This window comes from Canis aureus, unplaced genomic scaffold (assembly GCF_053574225.1).
Source record: "Canis aureus isolate CA01 unplaced genomic scaffold, VMU_Caureus_v.1.0 ptg000086l_RagTag, whole genome shotgun sequence".
Lineage (NCBI taxonomy): Eukaryota > Metazoa > Chordata > Mammalia > Carnivora > Canidae > Canis > Canis aureus.
This window is the reverse complement of record NW_027554427.1, coordinates 527,040-534,470: the sequence shown is the minus strand read 5'-3', so window position 1 is coordinate 534,470 and position 7,431 is coordinate 527,040. Positions and strand designations below refer to the sequence as shown.

At 49.8% G+C, this 7,431-nt stretch overlaps 1 pseudogene; it reads left to right on the top strand.

Annotated features, from left to right (window-relative positions):
* The first annotated feature begins 4,170 nt into the window (after positions 1 to 4,170).
* On the top strand, positions 4,171 to 6,614 carry LOC144309555 (uncharacterized; annotated as a pseudogene).
* Positions 6,615 to 7,431: the final 817 nt, after the last annotated feature.

Here is a 7,431-nt window from a genome sequence, read left to right as displayed (position 1 = left end):
CAGGGAAATACAAATCAAAACCACAATGAAAAACAAAACAAAACAAAACAAAACCCCAATGAGGGCAGCCCCAGTGCCTCAGTGGTTTAGCGCCACTTTCTGCCCAGGGTGTGATCCTGGAGACCCGGATGGAGTCCCATGTCTGGTTCTGGCATAGAGCCTGCTTCTCCCTCTGCCTGTGTCTCTGCCTCTCTCTCTGTGTCTGTCATGAATAAATGAATAAACTCTTAAAACACACACACACACACACACACACACACACACAATGAAATACCACCTCACACCAGTGAGAATGATGACAATTAACAGGACAGGAAACAACAAATGTGGGAGAGGACGTGGAGAAAGTGGGACCCTCTTGCCCTGTTGGTGGGAATGTGAACTGGTACAGCCACTCCGGAAAACTGTGTGGAGGTTCCTCAAAGAGTTAAAAATAGACCTGCCCTACGACCCAGCAATTGTAGTGCTGGGGATTTACCCCAATGATACAGAGGCAGGGAAACGGCGGGATACCTGCACCCGGGTGTCCACCGAAAGATGGATGGATAAAGAAGATGTGGTCTATACATACAATGCAATATTACTCAGCCATTAGAAACAACGAATACCCACCCTTCGCTTTGATGTGGATAGAACTGGAGGGTATTAATTATGCTAAGTGAAGTCCATCTGAGAAAGACAATCATCATATGGTCTCATTCGTTTGGGGACTATAAAAATAGTGAAAGGCATTATAGGGGGAAGGAAGAGAAAACGAGTGGGAAATATCAGGGAAGGTGACAACACATGAGAAACTCTTAACTCTGGGAAATGAACAAGGGGTAGTGGAAGGGGAGGTGGGTGGGGGAACAGGGTGACTGGGTGATGAGCGCCGAGGGGGGCACTTGCTAGGAGGAGCACTGGGTGTTATGCTACATGCTGGCATATCAAACTACAATAAAAAAATATACAAAAAAACCCCCAAAATAGGATTCCTTGCTAGCCTAAGGTTCATCTGGAGAGTGCACATAAGGACTGGCAATCCAGCACTCTGAACCTGCCTTTGCTTACCTCTGGTGGCCTTGGGGTCCCCAAGACAGGTTAAAGGATGGAGACCTGTGCAGCCCCGGGGACTCCGCCGTTTAGCCCCGCCTTCAGCCCAGGCCTGATCCAGGAGACCTGGGATTGAGTCCCAGGTCGGGCTCCCTGTAAGGAGCCTGCTTCTCCCTCTGCCTGTGTCTCTGCCGCTTTCTCTCTCTCTGTATGTGTGTCTTATGAATAAATAAATTAAGTCTTTAAAAAAAAACAAAAACAAAGGAGACTGGCCCTGGGGGTGACACCCTGGGAAGCCTCATCCACAAGCAGCACAGGCCTCCCGCTGAGAGACCATAGGTGTTCCACTTACTTCCTCAGCCTTCTAAAAGGAATATCACCGTTTAAATTATTAAGCTTCAGGGATCCCTGGGTGGTGCAGCGGTTTAGCACCTGCCTTTGGCCCAGAGCGCGATCCTGGAGACCCGGGATCGAATCCCACGCCGGGCTCCCGGTGCATGGAGCCTGCTTCTCCCTCTGCCTATGTCTCTGCCTCTCTCTCTCTCTCTCTCTCTCTGTGTGATTATCATAAATAAATAAAAATAAAAAAAAATATTAAGCTTCGCTAAGCTCTGGATTAGGACTCGGTTTTTCACAAGATCCAGAGGAAGCAGGATCATTTAGGTGGCAGACGGGTGAGAGTGGCTACTCCCGCTGGCCTCACCCCTCCTTATCCCAAGATGTCAGGCCACTCTATCACCTTGGATAGGCAGCAAAGGGGCACCTTGGTTTAGGTGAGAACTGACTTGTAGGGATGCCATCAGTGGTCACCTCTCTAGAACAGGTACAGGGCAGGAGATTCCTACGAGAATTTCGAGGTGGGAACCAATCAGCCTTTGCAGAGATGCTTGTGCACTGCATTCTGAAAAGTTGGGGAAATTGACCCACTGACACTGAAAAGGAAGCGTATGATGTTTTTCTGTTCCCAGGCTTGGCTTCAGGATCATCTGGAGGATGGAGAGACCTGGTCCCCCCTGAGGGAAGTATTGAAACAAAGCTATCTTGCAATTAGATTCATACTGTAAAAGGGGAGTTAAATGGTCCAAAGTCCCTTCTGTGCCTTACAAGAGCAGGCCGACTTCTGTAAATCTTGCAAAGAAAACACCTCCCTAGCCAAAGCAAAAGATCACAAGGGGCAAATGCTGATAACCTGCCCCCTGAGGCTCCCTCCCATCAAGAGGTACCTGTCAAACCTTCCTGCCGGCCTTACCCAGGCTTGCCTCAAACTGAGAAACCTCCCAATGAGAGGAAGGTGCACTAGCTATACCCATGAACTGACACGCGTAGTAGAATTGGCCCAAGTAAGGTACACGTGCCATTCTCTCTCCAAGACTTTATAAACAGATCAAGAGTGACTTGGGCAAATTTGTAGATAATCCTGACCACTATACTGAAGTCTGTCAAAATACAAGCCAAATGCTTGAATTTGATTGCAGAGATATAATGCTGATTCCTTTTTTTTTCTTAAGATTTTTAAATTTTTTTGTTTATGAGACACACACACACACACACACACACACACACACACACACACACACAGAGGGGGAGACCTAGGCAGAGGGAGAAGCAGGCTCCATTCAGGAAGCTGGATTCGGGACTCTATTCTGGAACCCTGGGATCACACCCTGAGCCAAAGGCAGACAGATGCTCAACAGCTTAGCCACCCAGGCATCCGGGCCTTTTACAAACTTAAACAAGCTTCATTAAAAGCTCCAGCTCTAATTTCCTGTAGGAAAAGAGTTTAACTTGTATGTTACAGAAAGAAAGGGAATAGCATTTGGAGTTGTGACCCAGACGAGGGGATCAACTCAGCAACCGACAGGATACCTAAGCAAAGAATCAGACATGGTGCCAAAAGGAGGGCCGGCTTGTTTACGGGTGGTAGCACCATTGAGCTTCTAATACCTGGAGCTACTAAGATAACCTTGGGGGCAGAAAGAACTGGTTACCCCCCTCCTAATGTAACAAGACTATGGGAATCAAAAGGAGGCTTCTGGCTGATAGTCGCCTCTTGAAATATCAAGCCTTACTCCTAGAGAAACCCCATATTTGCATTACAACTTGTACATCTTAAAATCCTGCAACTTTCTTGCCAGAGGAGGCTGCTAAACTGGAACACGACTGTGAACAAATGATAATGCAAGATGATGCTGCCAGGCAGGATCTGCAGGAGACTCCACTAGACAATCCTGAGTGGAATCTGTATACTGATGGCAGATGCTTTGTAGAGCAGGGAATAAGTGAGGCCGGATGGGCTATAGTTAGACCCTCTCAAGTACTGAAAGCAAGCCTCTTTCTGTGGAGGCCGAGAGAGAGAAGATCTCTGGCTACCATCTTAAACCCCTAGACCAGCCCATAAAAACCCAGCTGTAACCCACCTCAGGGTCCAAACCCCTGCTCTGTCGTGTCGGGTATATACTTGGACCCAAGCTCGAGATTGTAAATAAATCCTCATGCGTTTGCATCGCTGTCGGCTCCTTGGTGGTTTTTCAGATATGCAATCTTGGGCACAACATTTGGGGGCTCGTCCGGGATCCAAGAGACCCCTAGGACCCCATCTGGAGGGTGCCAGGCATGGAGAGTATACTCAACTTTTTCCACCTTTTGCGCGCATATTTCCCGAGAGCTCTAAACTGTATTTTTACCTGTAGGAATTCCAATCTGTATTAGGTCGACACTGGCTTAGGCGGTTGTGCTGGCAGACCGTCGACCAAGGGTCTTGGGAGACATCCCTTACGCCTGCCGACTTCCGTCCTCCCGGCAAGCCTACAAATCTGGCCAAGGTGTATGATGTAAGTAAGACAAGGTAAGGATGAGAGTCCAGCAGCCTTCTTAGAAAGGATCATAGAGGCTTTTAGGCAGTACACCCCTATGAACCCAGGAGCCCCAGAAACGAAGGCCGCAATGATCATGGCCTTTGTTAACCGGGCCGCTCCGGACATTAAAAAGAAATTGCAAAGAGTAGAGAGACCGGGGGAGAAGAGCTTGCAGGACTTAGTAATAGTAGCAGAAAAAGTCTATAATAATAAAGTCTGGAAGAGCATCAAACTAAGTGACCGGCAGACCCGAAACCTAGTCAAGATCCTCCTGGCCACAACCATGGACGACCCACGGGAAAGTCGGAGATACCTCAAGAAACTGGCTTCAGGGACAGGTAAGGACGATGGCCCTGGTTCCCATCCGGAGTGCCCTAAACTGAACAAAAGCCAATGTGCTTATTACAAGGAGGAGGGCCACTGGGTGAAAGACTGCCCTAACAAAAGACCCAAGGCCCCTACCAAAAACTTGGAGATAGAGGACATGTACGACTAGAGGAGTCGGGGTTCGGCGCCCCTCCCTGAACCCAGGGTAGCTCTCAGAGTGGAGGGGCAACCCGCTGAATTTCTAGTGGACACTGGGGCACGACATTCGGTTTTATTACAACCCCAAGGTAAATTGGCTAGCAAAACTTCATGGGTGCAAGGGGCCACGGGCACCAAACAGTACTCATGGACTACCCGGACAACTGTGGATCTAGGCATGGGCCGGGTGTCCTACTCCTTCATGGTCATCCCTGAGTGTCCCTACCCATCGTGAGGTTGGGACTTGCTCACCAAGATGGGGGCACAAATTTGCTTCCACCCCGAAGGGGCAAAAATCCTAAACAAGGAGGGGCACCCGATTCAGGTGCTTGTCCTGAGTTTAGAAGACGAATATCGTCTTCACCAAATGCCCTCGGCCCCAGTGACTGACATTGACCATTGGATGCAGGAATTTCTCCAAGCATGGGCAGAAATTGGGGGAACTGGGCTTGCCTGGCACCGACTGGCCATTTACATAGAACTAAAGCCAGGGGCAGATCTGTCAGGGTCCGCCAATACCCCATGCCTCCCATAGCCCATACGGGAACCACACCCCACATATGGTAACCAATGGACTTGGGCATATTGAGACCTTGCCAGTCGGCATGGAACACTCACTCTCTTCTGCCGGTGCGGAAACCGCACTCTAATGATTACAGGCCAGTCCAGGACTTAAGGGAAGTCAGCTGGCAAGTGGAGGATATGCACCCTACGGTCCCAAACCCATACACCTTCCTATCCACCCTGCCTCCACACAAACTTTGCTTTACTGTATTAGATGTAAAAGACGCCTTTTTCAGCCTGCCTTTAGCAACCAAGAGCCAAGACCTTTTCGCCTTTGAATGGACAGACCCCGAGAAAGGCATCAATGGCCAGCTCACCTGGACTCGACTGCCACAAGGATTCAAAAATTCACTGACCATCTTCGATGAGGCCTTACACGAAGACTTGGGTGAGTTCCAGTCCGAGCACCCTCATTCGACATTATTGCAATATGTACATGATACCCTGTTGGCAGCGGAAGACCAGGACACATGCCTGCGAGGCACCAGGGACTTGCTCCCGACAATAGCGGCTCTAGGATAACCGGGCTCAGCTCAAAAACCCCAGATCTGAAGAGCAGAGGTGAGCAACCTAGGGTACACATTAGAGGATGGACAAAGATGGTTGACAGACGCACAGAAGGAAACTGTCCTAAGGATCCCACAGCCACAAACCGTATGCCAGGTACATGAATTCTTGGGATCAGCAGGGTTCTGTCGATTATCCATTCCGGGTTTTGCCAAGATGGCTAGACCCTCTTCTATGAGGCCACCAGGAACCAGCAGAATTTTGAATGCATAGAGGCCATGAACAAAGCCTTTAATGATCTTAAACAGGCCTTGCTGTCTGCCCCAGCTCTTGGGTTGCCCGACCTAACCAAGCCCTTCTACCTGTATGTGGACGAGAAAGACGGGGTGGCAAAAGGGGTCCTCGTCCAGTACCTAGGTCCCTGGAAGAGACCGATAGCCTATCTCTCGAAAAAGTTGGCCATGGTAGCCACTAGATGGCCCCCATGCTTAAAAATTATTGCCGGTGGCCACTATGGTCAAGGACGCAGACAAACCGGCCATGAGGCAAGAACTGCATGTTACCACCCCACATGCTATTGAAGGGGTACTTAAACAGCCCCCAGACTTCTAGATCAGCAATGCCCATCTGACCCATTATCAGAGCCTACTGCTAAACCCCACCAGAATTTGATTTAAGGCACCAACAACCCTGAATCCGGCAAAGCTACTCCCTAACCCAGACTGGGACCACCCTCTACATGTGTCAAGAAATTGTGGCACAGGTGCATGGAATCAGAGCTGATCTCCAGGACCAGCCACTGCCTAATGCGAACACCACCTGGTACACGGACGGCAGCAGTTTTGTCCTAGAAGGAATCAGATTCGCGGGGGCAGCCGTAACCATGGAAACGGAGAGCATCTGGGCAGCACCATTGGCAGCCGGAATATCGGCTCAATGGGAAGAAGTGATCGCACTGGCCGAGGCGCTAACCGTGGAGAAAGGTAAACGAATAAACATTTATACTGACAGCAGGTATGCCTTTGCCACCGCGATATCCACGGAGCCCTTCACAGGGAGAGAGGGCTTCTGACAGCAGAGGGAAAAACTATTAAACATAAAACAGGGATCCCTGGGTGCTCAGCGGTTTAGCGCCTGCCTTTGGCCCAGGGCACGATACTGGAGTCCTGGATCGAGTCCCACGTTGGGCTCCCCGCATGGAGCCTGCTTCTCCCTCCTGCTGTGTCTCTGCATCTCTCTCTCTCTATGTGTCTATCACGAATAAATAAATAAATAAATCTTTAAAAAAATAAAAATAAAACAGAAATCCTTGAACTCCTAGGGCCCCCTGGCTGCCCAAGGACCTAGCTATCACTCATTGTCCGGAACGCCACAGAGCAGTACTACCAGTAGCCAGGGGAAGCCGAGTAGCCGACTCCAAAGCTAAGGACGTGGCCCTTATGATGACCCAGGTTTTAACAACCACACTACCTGATGCGGGGGCTGCAACCCTGCCTGATACTCCCAACTATACTGACACTGACTTGCACTGGATCAAACGCTTGCCTACGACCCAATGCTTGCGTGGCTGGTGGAGGGCCGCAGACTCCAGCCTCATCCAGCCAGAGGAACTAGGATGGCGAGGCCTATCCAAAATGCATCGGAGTACTCATATGGGAACAAAGAAAATGGAAGACCTCAAACGGCACGAAAAGATCACTATTAAAGGCTCTAGAGCAAAGATCAAGCAGATATTGGCGAGCTGCCACGCATACCAGTTAATGCCACTGCCCGTGGATCACACCCAGGTACCCGACTCTGAGGGGACCGCCCAGGAGCCTACTGGGAAGTGGACTTCACTGACAAAAAACCTGGAAAATACGGGGACAAGTATTTACTAGTGTTTGTGGATACTTTTTCAGGGCAGACAGAGGCATTTCCCAACAAACATGAAACAGCACAGACCTTG